Consider the following 19809-nt stretch of genomic DNA (forward strand, 5'->3'; position numbering starts at 1 on the left):
TTTGGCACCTTGCAACACACAGAACCATGCACAGGGACAGGCTAAAGAGGCAACTGCTTTGCTCAGCCAGGGAAGGGAGATGCTGATGATGCCCCCCATCAACCTACCTCAATCCCAAGCCCTTTGCTCTCCCCACTGGTAGCATCAGGAAGGGTCCCTGACTGTTGCCCTCCAGGTAGCAATGCCAGGTTCATGGGGGCCATGCCTTGCTGAAGTCACCAGCCACAGGCAAGCCTCAACTCCTAGTCATCAAGCTGTCCCTAAAAACCTCGACTTTCATGCTGGCTCAGCTCCTTTGGTGCTTCTGAGCAAGCTGCAACAAAGCCACATGCAAGCCAGTAATGAGCCATAACTGAATCAGAGCCCTAATTTAATGCCAAATAACCAGACAAGCAGGATGATACAGGGAAGGAAAATTATAATGTCCTTTTGGGGGGACTGGAACAGAAAGTTTCCCTTTATGCAGCCATCTGCTTTTCCTAGGGTGGCTGTGCATATGAGCTGAGCCAGCTGGGCCACTGATGGCACCACCACGGCATCTGCTTGGATGCACATGGCAGCTTCCTACAAATCCAGGGACTTCGCCGGCCTCAGGCCCCTGAGGAACAGCCCTTCTTGGAGCAGAGCTAAGCTGCAGTTTCCCAGAGTGCATGGGTTGAAGTGCATCATCTCTGTGTGTAGCTGCTGACAGGGTCTCCCTCCTGATGGATGCCATGGCCAGGTGAGGAAAGGGCACTCACAGGGATCTGCCACTTGGTGTGTAGCTGAGCCCATCCTCTGCCTCCATCCTTGCTTACAGGGTATCCACAGGGGCTCACTGGGAGTTGAGGGGGAGCCAGGGTAGAACATCCTCCCCATGGAGCTGACAGATGCAATGCTGGGCTTACATGGGAGGTCTGCCCCTGAGAAGGTCAACGAACAGGTACTGGAACTGTTCACATAAGCATTTCTGTTGATTTTATTGTTAACATTTCCCAGCAGGAGAGCAAAATGCTCTTGGCTGAAATGGTGATGACGGATTGTCATGGTTTAGCCGACAGATCAGTCCCACACAGTCGCTCGCTCACTCCCCCACCGGTAGATGGGGGAGACAATCAGAAGGGTCACGCTCGTGGGTTGGGATAAGAACAGTTTAATAATTAAAATTAAAAGAAACAACAACAGAAATGCAATGTAAAGGAGAAAAACGAGAGGCGGAAAACCTGGCGGGGGGGAGGGGAGAATGAACCGCCGAAACAAACCGCACGCAATGCAGCCGCTCACTGCCCACCGACCTGACTCCGGGCCCAAGCCGCAAACTGCCCCCCCCCTTAATATACTGGTCATGGTGTCACATGGTATGGAATGAACATGCCATTGGCCAGTCGGGGTCAGCCGCCTCCACCATGGCCCCGCCCCTCCCAGCCCCCAACCCCGCCACGCAGCAGAGCGCGGGAAGCTGGAAAGGTAGCCAACCCCCACAGTGAGGAGAATTAACCCCTTCTCAGCCAAAACCAGCACATTCTCCACCCCTTATTCCATACCATTTACACCATGCCCAGGTCCCATACGATGCAATACAACCGTACCAACCACCACCCCTCCCCTTCCCATCATTTAACATAATACACAGACATCATTCCCTTAGTTCATGGACCTTCCCTGTAAAATGTCCATTAAAATGTCCACTGAGTTCACCCAGTCCATGACTCTGGGCTCCATCTGTTGTATCAGTCTTTCAGGGCGGGAGAGATGGTGTGTGTGGCGTTGGGTTGCTGCATACCGAGCCAGTCATCGTTCCATCACTGCTGCACTTGGCTTGTTTCACACTTTATCTTCCATGGGTTGGGAGGCTCGTCCTCTGATATCATTGATACAACACAGAGGTGACACACAATATTATATAACAGTTCACATTGTGCCATTCAGTTCATTGACTGTTTTTGCCCAAAATCAAATCCCCTTGAGGCACACATCGGATTTCTCCATCCTCCCACATCACCCACCAAGTACACCCAGGTCCTCGAGCAAAAACATTCCTACAAATGGGTTTGCCTTTCCCTGAGGCAGGAAGAACCCAGACTGTTTTGCCCAGCATACTTTTTGTGTGCACTACAGGGACTCTATCCCCTTCCACAGTATGTAGGATTTCTGACTGGGCAGGGCCAGCTCGCCTGGCAGATCCCCTCATGTTGACTAACCAGGTGGCTTTTGCTAAATGTGTATCCCAGTGCTTGAATGTTCCACCCCCCATTGCTCTCAGTGTAGTTTTTAACAGTCCATTGTACTGTTCAATTTTCCCAGAGGCTGGTGCGTGATAGGGGATGTGATACACCCACTCAATGCCATGCTCTTTGGCCTAGGTGTCTATGAGGTTATTTCAGAAATGAGTCCCATTGTCTGACTCAATTCTCTCTGGGGTGCCATGTCGCCACAGGACTTGTTTCTCGAGACCCAGGATAGTGTTCCAGGCAGTGGCGTGGGGGACAGGATATGTTTCCAGCCAGCCAGTCGTTGTTTCTACCATTGTAAGCACATGGCGCTTGCCTTGGCAGGTTTGTGGGAGTGTGATATAGTCAATTTGCCTGGCCTCCCCATATTTATATTTCAGCCATCGTCCCCCATACCACAGAGGCTTTACCCGCTTCGCTTGCTTAATTGCAGCCCATGTGTCACATTCGTGGATAACCTGTGCAATAACATCCATAGTCAAGTCCACCCCTTGATCACGAGCCCACCTGTATGTTGCATCTCTCCCTTGATGGCCTGAGGTGTCATGGGCCCACCGAGCTAGAAATAGTTCACCCTTATGTTGCCAGTCCAGATCCACCTCAGCCACTTCAATCTTGGCAGCCTGATCTACCTGCTGGTTGTTTCGATGTTCTTCAGTGGCCCGACTCTTGGGGACGTGAGCATCCACATGCTGTACCTTTACAACCAGTTTCTCTACCCGGGCAGCAATATCTTGCCACAACGTGGAAGCCTAGATGGATTTGCCTCTGCGCTGCCAGTTGCTCTGCTTCCACTGCTGTAGCCAGCCCCACAGGGCATTTGCCACCATCCAGGAATCAGTATAGAGATAGAGCACTGGCCACTTTTCCCATCCAGCTGGCCTTAGAGATTGCTGAATGGCCTTTACCTCTGCAAACTGGCTCGATTCACCTTCTCCTTCAGCAGTTTCTGCAACTTGTTGTGTAGGACTCCATACAGCAGCCTTCCATCTCCAGTGCTTTTCCACAAGGCAACAGGACCCATCAGTGAAAAGAGCATATTGCTTCTCATTTTCTGTCAGTTTGTTATAGAGTGGGGCTTCTTCAGCATGTGTCACCTCCTCCTCTGGTGATAATCCAAAGTCTTTGCCTTCTGGCCAGTCCATAATCACTTCCAAGATTCCTGGGCGACTGGGGATTCCTACTCGAGCCCGCTGGGTGATCAGTGCAACCCATTTACTCCACGTAGCATCAATTGCATGGTGTGCAGGGGGGATGTTACCTCTGAACATCCAGCGCAGCACTGGCAGTCGGGATGCCAGGAGCAACCGTGCCTCAGTACCAACCACTTCTGAAGCAGCTCGAACCCCTTCATATGCTGCCAATATCTCTTTTTCAGTTGGAGTATAGCGGGCTTCGGACCCTCTGTATCCCCGACTCCAAAACCATAGGGTTCGAGCACGGGTCTCCCCATGTGCTTTCTGCCAGAGGCTCCAGGTAGGGCCATTCTCCCCGGCTGCGGTGTAGAGCACATTCTCTACATCTTGTCCTGCCCAGACTGGCCCAAGAGCTACTGCATGAACTATTTCTCGTTTAATCTGTTCAAAGGCTTGTCGTTGCTCAGGGCCCCATTTGAAATCATTCTTCTTCCGCGTAACTTCATAGAGAGGGCTTATGATCATACTGTCATTTGGAATATGCATTCTCCAAAAACCCACAATGCCCAAGAAAGCTTGTGTTTCCTTTTTGCTAGTTGGTGGAGACATGGCTGCTATTTTGTTGATCACATCCATTGGAATCTGACGATGACCATCTTGCCATTTGATTCCTAAGAACTGGATTTCTCATGTGGGTCCCTTCACCTTATTTGGTTTTATGGCAAAACCAGCTTTCAGAAGGATTTGGACTATTTTTCTCTCCTTTCTCAAAAACTTCTTCCGCTGTGTTGCCCCACACAATGATGTCATCAATGTATTGAAGGTGTTCTGGAGCTTCTCCCTGTTCCAGTACAGTCTGAATCAGTCCATGGCAAATGGTAGGACTGTGTTTCCACCCCTGGGGCAGTCGATTCCAGGTGTACTGGACGCCCCTCCATGTGAAAACAAACTGTGGCCTGCATTCTGCTGCCAGAGGGATTGAGAAGAATGCATTAGCGTTATCAGTTGTGGCATACCACTTGGCTGCATTGGACTCCAGTTCGTATTGAAGTTCTAGCATGTCTGGCACAGAAGCACTCAATGGTGGAGTGACTTCATTCAGGCCACAATAGTCTACTGTTAGTCTCCACTCTCCATTAGACTTCCACACTGGCCATATGGGACTGTTAAAGGGTGTGTGGGTCTTACTGATGACTCCTTGGCTCCTCAGTTGGTGAATGAGTTCGTGGATGGGGATCAGAGTCTCTGTTGGTGCGACATTGCCGCCGGTTCACTGTTGTGGTGGCAATTGGCACCTGCTGTTCCTCGACCTTCAGCAACCCCACAAGAGAAGGGTCCTTCGAGAGACCGGGCAAGGTAGACAGCTGTTTAGCATCCTCCGTCTCCAAGGCAGCTACACCAAAAGCCCACCTGTACCCTTTTGGGTCCTTGAAATACCCTCTCCTGAGGTAGTCTATGCCAAGGATGCACGGAGCCTCTGGGCCAGTCACAATGGGGTCCTTTTGCCACTCATTCCCGGTTAGGCTCACTTCAGCCTCCAATACAGTTAGCTCTTGGGATCCCCCGTCACTCCAGCAATGCTAATGGGTTCTGCCCCTATATAGTTTCATGGCATTAAGGTGCACTGTGCACCGGTGTCCACTAAAGCTTTATACTCCTGTGGGTTGGACATGACAGGCCATCGGAGCCACACAGTCCACTAAGCCCGGTTATCCCTTTCCTCCACCTGGCTGGAGGCAGGGCCCCTCTAGTCCTGATCATGGCAGTCACAACTCACTTCCTGTAAATGTGAATCAGGAGTCCCTCTATTACACTTAGAAATAAAATCTTCACTTCTAATCCTCTGTCTGGGGACTTGCTCACTGGAAACTGGAGCAGCAGCTTTCCTGGAAGAGCCTCCCTGAGTGACTGTTCTTCCTTGCAGTTCATGTACTCGTGCCTGTAGGGTCGAAGTAGGCTTGTCATACCACCCCATCATATCTTCTCCGTGGTCATGCAGGTAGAACCATAGGGTGGCCCGTGGTGTGTATCCCCTTCTTTGAGCCAAAGGACGCTTATTCCTACAAGCTGAGACACTACTCTGTCGAGATGGGGAGCAGGACAGATCTTCTTTGAGTTGCTCGACCTCTTGGGATAATTTCTCCACAGCAGAGACGAGCGAGGAAGAGATATTTGTGTCGTAATCCCGGAGTCTATCAATCACCTCTACCACCGTTGGTGCCTTGTCCTCTCTGCAGGACATCACTGCCAATGAGTTTGCATGCAAAGATGGTGTGCTCCGTACAAACTTCTGCCACATGGGTCGTGGGCACTCGGCTTCATCTGGACCTTTGGATGACTGTTGATCATCCAGGTCACCATAAATCACCTCAAGCACAGCTAATTCCCTTAGATACTGGATGCCTTTCTCCATAGTTGTCCATTTTCCTGGGCGATATGTAACATCTTCTTTAAAGGGATACCTTTCCTTCACTCCAGACAGGCATCGCCTCCAGAGGCTGAGGGCTTGTGGTTTTTTTTCCAATTGCTTTGCCAATGCCCCCTTCCCCAGAAAGGGATCCCAGTTGTTTGGCTTCTTTTCCCTCTAATTCCAGGCTACTGGCCCCATTATCCCAGCATCGGAGCAGCCAGGTGACAATGTGCTCATCTGAACGATGGCTATAATCTTTTCGCATATCTCACAACTCGCTCAAGGACAGGGATCGGGTGGTCTCTATTTCATTTATGACTTCTTCCTCCTCTCCTCGTGACGTCCCTGCTTCTTCATCATCCCGTTCTACATGAGTTCACGTCTGCTTCCAATATTTTTGTCTTGTGTATGGGGGCAACTGGTACTGGCACGGGTTGATTCTCTGGGTCAGCTCCAGTACTTGTCATGGGGGGTTGAGTGGCCGCAGTGCCTGTCACTTTGCCTTTCAATCCAGAGACATTCTCTTCCCCTTGGAAGCACTGAATACTGTTGAGCAGGGCTTGGTACACATGGGCCAGGCCCCAGCACGTTGCAGTGATCTGTGGCTCTCTGGAGTTCCCAGCATAACAACATACTTTCTCCAAATATTCTATTAGTTTTTCAGGATTCTGCACTTGTTCGGGGGTGAAACTCCAAAACACTGGGGGTGCCCACTGCCCTAGGTATTTGCCCATGCTATCCCACATGCCCTGCCACTCGTAACTATCAAGCCTCGGGGCAGATTTCTGGGTGATATTCTTAAGTTGCTTAGTCAAAACCAAAACAACATGCCCAGAAACTAACAATAAGTGCACCTTAACCACCCAAGGATGTTCAAGATACAAAAAGGCTGTTGTAACAAAGGCAGAGACATCATAGAACAAAGTTGCAAAGGTACTATTCTGTATTTCCTCCATATAAAATCTCTCAGAGGAGGAGGTATAATTGCTAATTGCCTCAACAAGGTGGTATCCAAAGTACAGTAACGGTTTCAGCAAAAACCCCAAATACCAGATAAAGCTGAAAACAAATGTTTGTATAACAAATCTTGTAGGCAAAACATTACTAATCACAGCAGACTCAACAAACCAACACCAATCCTTAACACCAACTGCAAAAAGGACAACATGGTGCTGTGACCAGCAGCTGTTATTATCTCCAACCCTCGAGCCCCACGTTGGGCACCAAAAAGACTGTCGTGGTTTAGCCGGCAGCTCAGCCCCACACAGTCGCTCGCTCACTCCCCCACTGGTAGATGGGGGAAAGAATCAGAAGGGTCACGCTCGTGGGTTGGGATAAGAACAGTTTAATAATTAAAATGAAAAGAAACAACAACAGAAATGCAATGTAAAGGAGAACAACTAGAGGGGGAAATGAACCGCCGAAACGAACCGCCGAAACGAACCGCCCACGACACAGCCGCCCACCAACCCGATGCCACGCCGCTTCCGAGCTGCAACCTGCCCCCCCTCAATATACTGGTCATGGAGTCACATGGTATGGAATGAACATGCCATTAGCCAGTCGGGGTCAGCCGCCCCCACCACGGCCCTACCCCTCCCAGCCCCCCCCCCCCCCGCTGCCATGCAGCAGAGCGCGGGAAGCTGGAAAGGTAGCCTACCCCCACAGTGAGGAGAATTAACCCCTTCTCAGCCAAAACCAGCACAATGCCCCATGGAAAGTCAGCACTGGAAGCTGGGGCGCAGGCAAAGACAGGCAGTTGCATGAGCAAGGGCAGCAGCGACTCTGACAAGGGAAGCAGTCACCACTCTGCCACCTGCAGCCCTGTGGCAGGCCAGCAAAGCTGTTCATAAGGCAGATATTGAACTGTCATGGTTTGGAGACTGGCATTTAAAATGAACCAGCACAGATTTCAGGTCATTATAAAAAGCAATTAACATCAAGGTTCAGGAGCTGCTGTCTGTACAGCAGCATGTGGCAGACAACTGGGGGTTCTCAGTGGCCCTAATGCCAATCATCCCTACTCACAAATTCAAATCTAAGAGAGGGGCCATTCTCAGCAGCGGCCAATAGCAAAGAGCAGAAAGGCACCTAGGAGCAGCATTCTAAACTCTCTCAGATGCTCCTGATGGGGTCTGTGTCCCCAGTAGGTTTTCATGCAAAGTCTAACAGCTGAATCAAAGAAATCTTTGGAGATGCTGCCCAAGCCATTTGTTCACTCACATATGTTCATACAAGCAGAAAAAAGCAAACTTGGTTCCTGTGTGGCTGAATGAACTAGTTAATCTCAGTAGGTGGGTTTTGTCAAAATGCTGTATTTTATAACCGGAAAGAGCAATAGCTCTAGTAATGAAAAAATGGCCTGGGAGCATCTGTGTAAGAAACCATCCCTGTAAAACCACTGACAAAATAGGTTTAAATTTATCAGTTTGACTTTGCACTGAAACCAACTACTATGCTGATAAAGTCACCTCACCTGCGACTCAGCAGCTAAGGGATGTGAGTGAGCAATCGTGTCCTGAGCTGCCCGATGCACATCTTCAGGCTTGGAGCCCACCAGAGCACCCTGTGATGGGATGGGAGCTGCAGCAGGACAGAGGTGAGGACTTTGACACTGCAGGGACACACCAAAATCTTCCAGTCTGGCTTTATGTCCTAAGAGCAGCTGCTAGGGGAGAGAAATGCCAGTGCACAGAGCCTGGCAGCTGGGGAGGAGAAGGGAAGGCAGCCCAACTGACATGAAGTGGAGGCAACATTAATCCCAGGGACTCTGCCCATCTGTGCCAGCTTAGTTGCCAGCTGGGGTTAAACCACGACAACTTCCTGTAGTTTTCTGTATCCTGTTAATGTAGTTTTTTCCCAGCATTAATGGAGCCCGCCCTTTGCAAGGCACTGAGTTATTCCCAAGAAGTGCACTCTGCTACAAAGTGGAGTATCTCCAGGAATGAAAAAGCTCAACTATTTATTCCATTTCCACTGCAGATCTAAAAGGTTCTGTTCAAAACAGCAACTAAACCATGTCTCAGACACACTCTGCTGCAACCAATATGGTTAGTGGATAGCACAGGGGCCCAGGATTTCTATCAATCAGCATCAGTCCTGGCCAGACTACTGCAATGGGGAGGCAACTCTTGTCTGGACCTTTCCTGCTAGGCAGCCCAACTCTGGGCTGCTCCTGGCTGATGGTCACATTAGGTTGTATAATTCTTAACACTTAAGCATCAGCCAATTCAACAGAACGATTCAATGGAATTTGTTACAATCAAAATAGCGACTTAGATTCAAGAATAGCAAGGGTCACCCAAAACTTACAGCAGGGTTGTACACACAGATGGGTTTAAATCAAATCACACACATACAAAGACAGACCAGCAAACAGCTCCAAATCAAATTGCACACATACACACAGACAGGCAGACAAACAGTGTAAATCACATTGCACGTGCACACGTGCGTGCGCGCACACAGAGAGGTTAACCTGTGATTAAAATTTCCCTTTTCATGAGTTTCATGAATTACTCACTTTTATGTGCCGGCATTCATCAACAGACAGTCGGTGAACCTTGTGAAACTGTCAATGGATGATCCTTTAATCCTCACAAAATCTACCCTGAGAGGCTTCCCAGCTCAGGGGGACATACTGGATCACACAGCACACTGTGGTTCTGGAGAGCTCAAAAGGTGTCACTTTTGGATCGCTATTTATAGGATCTTGAGATGATTGGCTTTGGTCAGTATTTCCCATTCTGGCCACAATTTGTGCTGAGTCATTCTGGTATATAGTTCAGGGAGCAGATGGCCCAGGTGTAGCCAGAGAGTCCCTGGTGCCCAAGTCACTGTACTTGTGACTAAGATAACAGCATAATAGGGCTTATCCTGATATCTCAGGGTGGCTTGGGGGGGCTGTACCACCACACTCACGTCTGTTGCTTTATGACTTCTGTGTCCTCTGAAATCAGGCTGAGCAAAAATGAATTAACAGCATTGGGGCCTTGAGCTACCAAAGGAACCCTGCCCTCCTGAAGCAAGCAGCCCAGGCAAGCTGCAGCCAACTCAGCCCCAGTCACTGTGGTGGATTCCTGCTGGTGGGGGACCCACAGCTCCCTGATATGCTTGGCCAGGATTGGGCTGACCCATCCCCACGCCAGGACCCAGCAGGATCTACTTGATAGTGTGATCTCAGATCTTGACTGTCCAGTCAGAGCTGCAGGAAATGAAGACTTAAGTGGTAGGGATTCCAGCTGACTGAATACACAGCCATGTGATAGGCTTCAAACACATCCAGAAACTGGCTTGAATAGCATTTTGAACACTGCAATGGAAAGAACTAGTCAGTAATCAGATCTAGACCTTCTTCTGGAGCTCATATTCCTGGAGAAAGGTGCCTATGAACACTTGTATGGCCTCCCAGGCTCTTCTGGGCTGGCTGGGAAGAGGTGGCTGGTACCCAGAGGTGCCACAGAAACTAAATAACTGGCAGGAGTAACTATGACTCTCTTAAGACGGGATCATAGTTACTAACTGGGCAGAGCTGCAGAGGTCACACCTCCTCGTGGTCCCACTGGATACCCTTCGGGGCAACCGATTTGACCTCTGCCCCAGTGTTCAGGGAGTTATAGTTCCTTCTTCCCTATCAGTTGGCTTCACCGATCATTTGATAGTATTCACAAAGCTGAAACAAATTTCCGGCATTGAGATTGTATCATTGCCCAGAGCCTGTGCCCACGGGTATTAGTTGGGCCTAGTCTGACAGCCTTGGAGGGTAGTGCTGTCTGGTTTTTGCTCACCCTTGCTTTATATTGGCAAAATGAGCTGGCTAATGCGAGTAACGTTTGCATCAGTGGCCACACAAACTCGTCCTACGGATTGGTGTGATGAAGTGGTCACTGAAAACATCAAAGACCACAAAAAACTGGTGGAAGATGGACTAAATGTGAAGGTGATACTGTAAGCCGGCAAATATACAAGCACTCTAAAACTCAGTTTGTAGTTTTAGAAAGCAGGCATTGTTTATTGCAGCGCTGGGCACACAGGGGATCACTCCACCTAGTGTGTGCACCGAGTTGCTCTACTACAGGGGTTATATGCAATCAAAATATACATATTCATTAAATTTCTAGGAAATAATTACCATATTCATAAGCGAAAAGTTCAAAGATTTTAGTCAGGTCTGGCAGTTACAGGGCGGGTGCTCTCATCAGAGCCTGTTTCAATTGTCTGAACAAAGCTCTGCTGTCATTTGTCCATTCAAGGCTCCCTCTTTGGGAGTCCTTTAGTAATTTGTATAAAGGTTTTACCATCAATCCGTAATTCACAATCCACAGGTGTCACCATCCTATCGTGCCTTGAAATTCTCGCAATTCTCCTGGTGTACATGGCTCGGGGAGACAGCAAATAGCTTGTTCTCATTCCACTCCTAGTTGCCTCTGCCCTTTTAGAATTTCAAAGCCCAGGTAGATGACCGTTTCTCAGACAATCTGGGTCTTTTCTTTTTGATGCATGGTATACACTAATTCCCAAGAAATTCAAAAGGCTTATTGTCAGAGAAAAACATTGTTCTTGAGTTTCTGCTGCAATTTAAGATGTCATCTACATATTGTAGTACAGTTCCCTGTCTGTTTTCTTTCCTCCAGATTTCCAATTCTTTTGCTAGTTGATTTCAAAAAATGGTCAGGCTGTTCTCGAAACCTTGTGGTAGAACAGTCCAAGTATATTGTGTCTTTCGCCCTGTTTCAGGATTTTCCCACTCAAAAGCAAAAAGTTCCTGACTTTCAGAACCAAGAGGTATGCAGAAAAAGGCATCTTTTAAATCTAAACCTGTAAACCAGCCTTGTTCACTAGTGGGGGTAGTTAGTAATGTATACGAGTTTGCAACCACCAGATGTATGTCTTGTACTATCTGATTTATTGACTCACATTCTACCAGTAATTTGTATTTCAAAAAATTATGAATTACTGGTACTAGGCCAATTCTCGTTTCCAGTTTTAAAGGCTATTGTTTAATTCTTACTGGTGCCGATCCTGGTTTAAGGTCTACCCTTACAGGTTCAGCTCTCTTTGATTTCCCCGGTACCTCTCCTGCCCAGGCAATGGATATCACTGCATTTTCGACTTCAGATGGGATTTTCTTTTCCACCTGTTCAATGCCCTGCAATAACAATATGGAAGCTTGGACAAATTTAGACTCAGGCATTATTACTTCCACTTCCCTATTTTTAAATTTTATCTCGGCTTCTAATTTTTCTAATAAATCTTGGCCTATCAGAGGTTTTTGCACACCTAGTAAATACAGAAATTGATGTGTCACCCATTACTTTCCAATTTTAAATTCTACAGGTTTAAAGGAGGGCCGTGTCTCTGCCTTTCCTGTCGCACCAATGTCATGGTGCTTCACTATGCCAGCTACGGTGAAGAAAATTAACTCTGTCCCAGCTAAAACCATGACAACCAATAATTCTTACAGTATCATATCCTAATTACTGCCTTTTTGTATTTAAAACTGAATAGGTTGCCCCTGTATCAGCTAAGCATTCAATCTCTGTTTCATCTTCCCCCAGCTTAATCTTAACCAGAGGGAAGATGGGAATGCTGGGGAAGATCCCTCCGGTCCCCTTCAGTCCCTACCTTCTATAGCCATTATGGGAGTGTCTGATTCCTCAGATTTCTGCAAAGCTGGACATGCTCGCTTCCAGTGCCTCTCCTTTTTGCAATAAGCACATTGAGTCTCTCCTACCTGGGGTTTTGGAAATCCTCTGCCACGTCCTCTTCCTTGGTAACCACCTCTAAATCCACCCCAAGTCCTCCCCGAGGACCATAGGTCCCTCCTAGCGCAGCTATTAGTCTGGCATTCCCCTTTTCTTTCTGCTGATCCCTATTTCTATAAGCCACCCAAGCCCTATCCAACAATTTTCCCAAGTCTCTAGCATCTGCTCCCTGTATCTTTTGCAACTTTCTCCGAATATCATCAGCAGACTACCCAGTAAACAAAGTTGCTAACTGGCCTCTCCCTTCTTCTGACTCAGGATCAAGGATTATGTACGTCCAGGCAGCTTCTTTCATTTTATTTAGGAAATCAGTCAGAGACTCTTATCTATCTTGCTTGATTTAATATAATTTTGAACAATTTATGGCTTTTGGTATAGCATTTCTTATACCAAACAAAACCAACCTCTGATATTGCTCCAATAACAATTTATCTCTGTTATCATTAGGGTCCCAGTCAGGATCTACTAAGGGAAAGTGTTGTTCTAACTGTCCTTGCAATACCCCTGAGGCAACCTGACCCTCAACCTGGATTCTTGCAGCATTATGAATAATTTCCCTTTCTGTACTATCAAATAATACTTGCAGGATGGCTTTAATATCCTTTCAGTCTGGGTCCTGAGTTTTAATCATCATCTCAAAAGTATTAGTCACATGATCAGGATCATCCCTATAGCTACCAGCGGCTATTTTCCAGTTATTTAAGTCTGTGATTGAAAAAGGCACTTTCACCATGACTGGACCATCATTCTGGACCGCTTGTCTCAGTGGGGCTTGCAATGCAGCTCCCTGCCAGCTGCAAGTTCCCGCTTGTCTCAGCGGAGCTTGCAATGCAGCTCCCTGCCGGCTGCGAGTCTTCTCCGCCACCGGAATTATTCTTGAAACACTTCCCTCTGACTCATTGTCTGATCCCTCTGCCCCGGAGGGCTCGGACCCACAATTTTAAGGCGGTCCCTGCTTAACCTCAGGGCCACTAACATCGCTACATCCTCCTGCTGTTCATTCTGAGTCAGCTTTAAACATCTATGTCCAATACTGCATGCCAAACAGCACCTCTTTAATGTTTTCCCTTTGTCTCTCTCTTATCTTTTTCTAATGCCAACACTAGAGAATCGTTCGGGGCCATATTGATTCCACATTTCTTTTGGCACTCAGGATGTTGTCTTAAAGGAAAGAACATATCAGCATACAATACCTCATGCCATTTTCCTTCTCCTCTACAAAACAACATTAACTGTAATATAGTATTATTATACTCCAAAATTGGGAATAAGCTTCTTAACACCAATGTTAAAAAGAATTCATTAAAATTAAATAAATTAATTTATTATTTATCTACTATTATTATATTATAATAATATATGTATTATATTAATATAATGTTATTATCCAAAACAACTATCTGATCTGAACATGCAAAAACAAATCTGTAGTTCTGATAACCAAACCAAAATTCAGAGACCAATCAAGACAACCAAACTGGAGACTTGAACCCCTTTCAGTGGGACTCTGACCCACTCCTTAAACTTTTGGGACTCGCACCCCATTCAAAACCCAGGTGTTATCCAAAGTTTTGTTTGGTATTACCAAATTGGGGACTCTAACCCCTTAGGTACCTTTATAGCCCAACCCTGCATAGCTTTCACTGCATCTTACGGGCAGGCAACCAAACCAAACTAAATTGAAAGAATGCCTTAAAACTTACCAGGGGCCTTGCTTTGAGCTCTTTTTTCCAGGGATCGGAGGTTGTCCCTGAGAATCCCTTGGTGCTGGCTGGAGGTCCTGCGATCCCACAGATCCATCGAGATTCAGAAGCAGTGTCCCACCTGGGTCACCAAAACCGATACCCATAAGTCGGCAAATATAAGAACCCTCTAAAACACAATTTGTAGTTTTAGAAAGCAGGCATTCTTTCTTTATTGCTACGCCAGGTGCACAGCGATTGTTCCACCTGGTGTGTGCACCGAGTTGCTCTACTACAGGGGTTATATGCAATCAAAATATACATATTCATTAAATTTCTAGGAAATAATTACCATATTCATACTATTCTTGGAACTCAATATATGCAAATGTCCTTAACGCATGCACATTCATGTTCATTGGTGGTCTTCCAGAGTCTTCTGGTCATCGTCAATAGTCTTCCTCACCGTCTCTGCTGGTTGAACTCAGCCTCTGGGCATGCTCAGTTCATTTTTGGCTTGGTTACTCAGTTCATACTGATACTGAATGAGCTTATTCTAGCACATCTCTCTTATTTATTCTAGTTAAGGATACAGTGTCTCTAGACTCCCTTCTATCTAATCACATATAGCAAGTTCTAAGACTGTCTTATTCGTAAAGTATTCCAAGTATTTCAAACTTAGCTATGTTGCTCCAATTAGAGGGGGCCGTATGTTCTTTTGAAGCCGGTATCATGTATTAGAAGCTGCATGTATGAACCTGGAGAAGTTTATAAAAGAACTTAAGAATCAGTGCCCTCCGCGTGCACCTACCATGTTTATTAGAAGAGGCTCCCACTCCTGAACTGAGCATGAGACTAAGGATATACATATAATGTTAGACATGAATCTCTACCCATGGCTGCAAGACCTAAACTTTTCAGAACAGATAAGCCTTGAATTGCTTGGTATAACAGGTTGACAAAATGAGCAGCCAAGGATGTAAAGGAATTTCTTTGCTTGCTGAGGAATAATGGGACAGTTGATTCAAACTCATATTTAGGGCAATTCATTTATTTTTGAAGTAAAAGATTTTGAAATCTTCAAAATGTAAAAACAAATAGCCAACAGAAAAAAACACATGTTGAGATTCAGAGACAAATCTAAGGGTCATTTAGGGACACTGATGCTAAGTTTCTATCAATGTACATACTCCAAAAGAAAAAGTGATCAAAACCAGTGCATTCAAACAAGTTAACACAGATTGTCTTGGGTGTGAGATGGCAATGTCATGGCAGGGAAATCCTCTGCCTGACTGTGTGATGGCAACATGCAATCTGCAAAAGTGAGCTTACTCTGTGCCACTTTGGTCACATGGGATAAATTTGTACCTTCCTTCTCCCATTCTGAATTGCAGTCTCTAGGGGAGCATTTTGAGGGGTGAGAATCTTGAAGTTGGGGAAGAAAGTAGATTATTCTGCCCTGTCACTGGGTGACTCTCCCAGGACAAAGACCGTTTCAGTGCAAGGACCAGGCTTGAATTCTTGCAGCTGCAAAGCAGGAAAATGATCTCTCATACTCAGGCCCATGGGGTGCTACAGGTACAGGCAGGATGAAGGTTAGGTCCTGAGCAAGGAGGAGGCTGGTTCTGCTCATTTCAGAGTTTAACATGGAGCCCCAGACCCAGCTGGAGGCCAGGAGCAGCAAGCTTTTGCTGCTACTTCTTTTCAAACCTGGCTCATTATAAATAAAAATAAAACTAATGCATCATTGAACTTTGGAGGCAATTGGTTATGATTTTGCTGGGAAAGTAAATTGCTACCTACTGTTTACCTTAAGTCCATGAAACAATCCACCCATCTGAGTAGACAGAGAAGTTCAAATTGTTGTCCATGTCATTCTTCTGCCACTTGACCTTAAAACAAGAAGATAGTCCCAGTCAGCACAGGGCACTCAGCATTACCAGGACAGTCTTCCAAGCCCTCAGCAGGGTCCTCTCACATCCTTCCTAAAGAACAGCTGGTTTCTACCCCAGAGGCCTGAAGCTGGCACATAGCATGTGCATGAAGCTGCTCTATCACTCCCCTCCTTAGCAGGATGGAGGAGGAGAGGGAGAAAATAAGATGGAAAAGAACTTGTGGGTCAGGATAAAGGCAGTTTAATAAAGCAAAAGCAAAGGACACATGGAGAAGCAAAGGAAAACAAAAGATTTATTGTCTACTTCCCATCAGCAGGCAATGTCCAGCCACTTCCTGGGAAGCAGGGCTTCAGTACGTGTAGCGGTTGCTCCGGAAGACAAACATCATAAATAACGAATGCCCCCCATATCCTCCTCCTTTCTCTTAGCTTTTATTTCTGAGCAGATGTCATATGGTATGGAATATCCCTTTGGTCAGTTTGGGTCAGCTGTCCTGGCTATGTCCCTTCCCAAGATCTTGCCCACCCCCAGCCTACTGGCCTTTGAGGGTGAGGGGGGAATGTTGGAGAGACAGCCTTGATGCTGATGAGCACCTTGATGCTGATGAGCACTGCTCAGCAGTAGCCAAAACACTGGTGTGTTATCAACACCTTTCTAGCTACCAATACAAAGCACAGCACTATGAGGGCTCCTATGGGGAAAGTTAACTCCATCCCAGCCAGACCCAATACAATCTCCACCCCTTATTCCATGCCATTTACGTCATGCTCAGATCCCACATAATTTAATACATTTATATGTCTTCTAACGCTCTCATTGTATTTAATTCTCATTATCCTACTCTGATTTGATTGGTAATAAATTAAATTAATTTCCTGGAGTCTGTTTTGCCCATGACAGTAACTGGTGAGTGATCTCCCTGTCCTTATCTCAACCCACAAGCCTTTTGTCATATTTTTCTCCCCCTGTCCAGCTGAGGAGGGGGAGCGATAGAGGGGCTTGGTGGGCACCTGGCATCCAGCTAAGGTCAACCCACCACACTGTCTGACAATAAGATGTTTTTATTCATATGTCCAACATTTCTCTCCTCTAACTTATGTTCTTCCTCTTCAATCTACTTTCCCAAATATTTGGGAAAAACAGTCATGCTTCCCAGTCTGCCCCTAAGGCAAACTGACTTCACTTGAGGTAGGGGAAGCTATTTCTCAAGACAGTACCTTCTATGAAAACACTATGCAAATGTTTTGCCATTTAAACCTGGGAGCAGTTAGCACAAATGCCTCAAATATAATCTACTGGGACAGGACTACACTGCAAGAAAGGGGGCTCTCCAGTTTCTGAAACTTGCAGATTGAATCCAGCAATACCTTGAGCTGCACATAGAAGAGAAGTACAGGCGACACATACCTGTGCCACAGTCAGCATGGGTCTGAGCTGTCCTGAAGTCTAGAGCCACCATCCAGGTTGCTTACACAATGCACACAGTAGGATCAGAGCTGGTCCAATCCCTCTCTGAAGGGAGAGTCCCACTGTGCCCACTATCAGAGTATATGTCCAGGTGCTCATTAGTGAGCTCTGCTTGAGCTGTGCAGGGGCAGCTGCAGCTGAGTTCTCAGCTCTGCTCTTGTGAAGTACAACGTAGATATTTTGCACCCGAGCTAGAGCCGAGTGACAGCCCATCACATCAACAGAAAACACGTGGATGAAGGCTCAGTGGCTGGAGTCCATCCCCAATCATACTGTGAAGACACAGTTCCAGAGTCCTCGTGTCTACGCTAACACAACATGTTGCAGGAACCTCATCTGAGAGTGACTGACAATGCAAGTACTATCATGAGCTCACCTTTTTTTTCCCAAAGCCAATTCTTTTCAGTATTCCCCAAGCAGAGAGCTTTCCCCCAGGGTTCGCCCACTCAAAATACCCTCTCCCTGATGGATATCTATTCAGGTTTTCTACTATTGTTACTCAGGTGTCACAACTACTTCTCTTCATTGGACAGGTGGAGTCAGCCCCAAAAAGTAAGTAGGCTGATTTGCTTGGGCTGCTCTTGCTCCTACATTCAAAGCAGTCAACAGTACCTGAGCTAGGTACATATTATAGGCTTGAACACAGTCCCTCAAGGGCATCAGGATCTGCCCTCAGATGATCGTCAGCAGTTCTCAGTGACGTTAGCCTGAGTTTCACAAAACAGAAATTGGCACTTAATACTTTCAATTTGCCTTCAACACCTCTGACACCTTAATAGTGTTTGTGATCTTTTTCTCCTGATCTCTGAATCCCATGAACACTTATTAGAGTAATTAGCCCTCATGATACTGCAATCAAATTGGGCATCTGCTCAGAACTGGCCATTGCTACCAGAGGCCCACAAATGTGGCACAACCTCCTGTCATTAGCAGTATCTGTGCTGTGCGGGGTGGGGCATTTGATGAGAGAACCAGGCAATTGTGTGGGTAGTGGGAAGAAGGTAATTCTTTTCTGAAGCATGTGATAACCCAGGATTTTGGCTGAGTGAGCTGATTTACAGCAAAAGTTCAATTATGATACAATAAAAGTAAAGAACCACATGAGAAAGTGTGTGCAAACATTGGAAAGGAGACAAGTAAACACAGTGCAGTAAGTCATTTGCTGTGACTGATCATGATGGAACCTGTAATCAAATCAAGGATACACTGCTATTTTTTCAGTGCAAAATTAATCTGTGAAACTCATTGCTGTGAGAAGAGCCTACCACTTTTTATTTCTTAAAGCCTGTTTATTTATAAAGAAATTGAGACTATTCAAAACCCTTTTTGTTAATAGAAAAATAAAGATAAAAACCTGCATGTTCACTGCTATGTACAGCAAGTTAGCAGGACAATAATCCATTAATTCTTAGCAAGTAAATACCTGTCTACAGCAGCTGATAGTGGCTCCTGTCCAACAGGAGATTAGACCATTTGTCCAATCTGATTTGAAAATTCCCATGTTTCTGATGTCATTCCTACAAAAGATATAATTCTTGATCTGTTTTCATGGCATAGAAGCTGTTAGTCACTTGTGCTGACAAAATACAATTGGTCAAAATAATGCCGGCCATGAGGCTGACTCGAGCACTTTGCAGGCAGCCACAGGCAGGATCTGTCTGCCTTTCTGTAAGGTGACACCTGTTATTGCAAACACAAATCCCTCTGGCTGGCTCTTGGCTTGCCAAAGCTCAACTGTGGGGTGCCACATGCAACACATAGACGTTGATTGATGAGCAATTCTTTCCCTTCCTATTAATTATCCTTCATGGAGCTCTTTGCCAGCATTGGAGTACCCCAGCCCTACTGACTCCTGCCCTAAGTGAAATAAAAGTGTTTTGGTCACTCAGTGCTTAAAAAAAGAATAAGGTCTGCCACAGGTAGAGAAGAAGACAAAGGAATTATCAAATCCCTGGGTCACCCTTACAGGAACTGGCTGAGTAAGACATGCTCAGACGACTCCAGCAAGTGAATGACTCCCTGGCCTGCTGAGGAAAGTCCCTGCCAATGTGATCTGGGGAAAAATTCCTTCCAGTGCCAACCTGGCAATCAGTACAGTCCTAAGCGAAGCCATCATGGCAATGCAGTGTTTGGAGGGACCCAAAAAGGCTATCTATTTTGCTCTGAGGTAGGGTCAGGCACACCCCTACCATTGGTGACAATTCACATAGTCTGTTCTCACAAGCCTCCAACAACAGGCACTCAA

The 19809-nt window shown here is 46.4% G+C and overlaps 1 long non-coding RNA gene across 2 annotated transcripts; it reads right to left on the reverse strand.

The window, feature by feature from the left end:
- Nucleotides 1-1461: 1461 nt before the first annotated feature.
- Nucleotides 1462-16114, reverse strand: LOC135316280 (uncharacterized). 2 transcript variants are annotated; one of them, XR_010375694.1, is made up of 3 exons: nt 16013-16114; nt 14224-14344; nt 1462-1840 (listed from the first exon to the last, which is right to left on the reverse strand). It is a non-coding gene; the product is annotated as an uncharacterized LOC135316280 (long non-coding RNA). The 2 variants fall into 2 exon arrangements; XR_010375695.1 differs by lacking the exon at nt 1462-1840 and adding an exon at nt 7393-11904.
- Nucleotides 16115-19809: the final 3695 nt, after the last annotated feature.

The sequence above is a fragment of the Phalacrocorax carbo genome, chromosome 19, assembly GCF_963921805.1.
Source record: "Phalacrocorax carbo chromosome 19, bPhaCar2.1, whole genome shotgun sequence".
Taxonomy (NCBI): Eukaryota; Metazoa; Chordata; class Aves; order Suliformes; family Phalacrocoracidae; genus Phalacrocorax; species Phalacrocorax carbo.